At 43.8% G+C, this 1,621-nt stretch overlaps 1 non-coding gene across 1 annotated transcript; it reads left to right on the forward strand.

Annotated features, from left to right (window-relative positions):
• The first annotated feature begins 1,305 nt into the window (after positions 1-1,305).
• Positions 1,306-1,387, forward strand: trnas-acu (transfer RNA serine (anticodon ACU)). The gene has a single exon. It is a non-coding gene; the product is annotated as a tRNA-Ser (tRNA).
• Positions 1,388-1,621: the final 234 nt, after the last annotated feature.

Here is a 1,621-nt window from a genome sequence, read left to right on the forward strand (position 1 = left end):
GTTGTAAGCGTCTGACCATTGATATTCTTGAATTATAAGCCTGTACACACGCTGGCAGGCAGTTCAGCGAATATGATGCCCCTGCAGGGGCTGAATATTAGACAGACGTACACATACAGTCATCGTGTGGAGTTTATTCCTCCTCTACCACAGTCTTTGCCTCTTGTCACATTTGTGCTTAATTGTCGATTTTTTGTATAGAACACTGAATATCTTGAGGAAGCCTGTCAAGCAAAGACTGATGGATTATTGAGGTGCAAACACTGGTTCAAAATCAACACCCTCTGCTATTGCTGTTGTTTCTTTGATAGTTTCTTCAAATTTCTCATCTGACCTTCAATATCGAGGGATATTGAGCATAATACTGTAACGCAACAGGGGCTCAGGCAGGCGCCCTAGCCACATTAGGTCGGCCTCCCACCTTCGGGGGCTCGAACCCAGGACTCCTGCGTCTCTCAGCAGGGACCCAGCCCGGTGAACCGAAGAGAGATCTCTTTCTACATCCCAGTAGCTGTAGTCCTGCTATCACAGGGATGGGCGGTGACGTCACCTGCTCTGGTACGCCTATAGTATGATGTTTACTATAGGAAGAAGTGCGTCCCTGGGTGGGTTCAAAACACCCACCTTTGGGTTAATAGCCGAACACGCAAACCGATTGCACCACAGAAATGCTTGCACCTTGCTTTTTGTTTTATTTACATGCTTTTGGTGAACAAAAAATTTGCTCGCATTTCATCTTTTGTAAGCTATATGGTTAAAAAAAAAAAAGATGGGTTCCGCAAAGGAAATGAATACACGCATTAAACCAAATCAAGACCTCTGTGAGTGTCCCAAATTACATGTTCTGTAAAACAAGGCAGGAAGAAAGGTACCACTGGAATTCGGATCCAGTATCTCCTCTTTATTAAACAGGTGTTTTAATCAACTTTGTCATGGCGCCGGCAGAGCGCTCTTCTTTTATAGCAGCTTGGACACACCGCCATGAGACATCTGCGTTCGGTGTGCGTTGAGCCTACTCACCGAGCAAGTTGCCTCCTTTAATGCACTAGCAGCCCCCATACTAAGAGACAGGATGAGAAATGGCTTTTATCTGGCACTTTTCATGTCCAAGGAGATCAATGTGCTTTCCGTGTACAACAGGGTGTCCTCTACACCCGCCACCGAAGCATAGCACAGGCTTGGTGGCTTGACATCTCCCAAGGAAAATAGTGAAATTACAGGTGGAAGAGTAAAATAACCCTCAACAATGCAGAAAGATGGTCATCTTAAGGGCGCCAAATCATGTCTGAAGGGAGTGGGTTTCTAGGTGAGGTGGCTGAGTGGTTAAGGTGATTAACTACTAATATATTGTGCTCTGCACGCATGGGTTTGAATCCCATCCTCATCAGTGACAATAACTTTTTTTTTCTTTAACGTAACCTTACATCTGCCCATAAAGTTCATATATTTTTCTGTAGCCGCAAATTCCCAATATTTCTGCTGTCTCCCAAGAAACACAAGCGTGGAGTCAAATCATATTAAATAACACAACACATCTATTAATTTAACATCCAGATGTGACAGGACACATGTAAGACTTACACACAATGTGTGGATTTTTTTAAAAACAAGTTGTGCCAAA

This window comes from Lepisosteus platostomus, chromosome 5, assembly GCF_059453375.1.
Source record: "Lepisosteus platostomus isolate fLepPlt1 chromosome 5, fLepPlt1.hap1, whole genome shotgun sequence".
In the NCBI taxonomy this organism is placed as follows: Eukaryota; Metazoa; Chordata; class Actinopteri; order Semionotiformes; family Lepisosteidae; genus Lepisosteus; species Lepisosteus platostomus.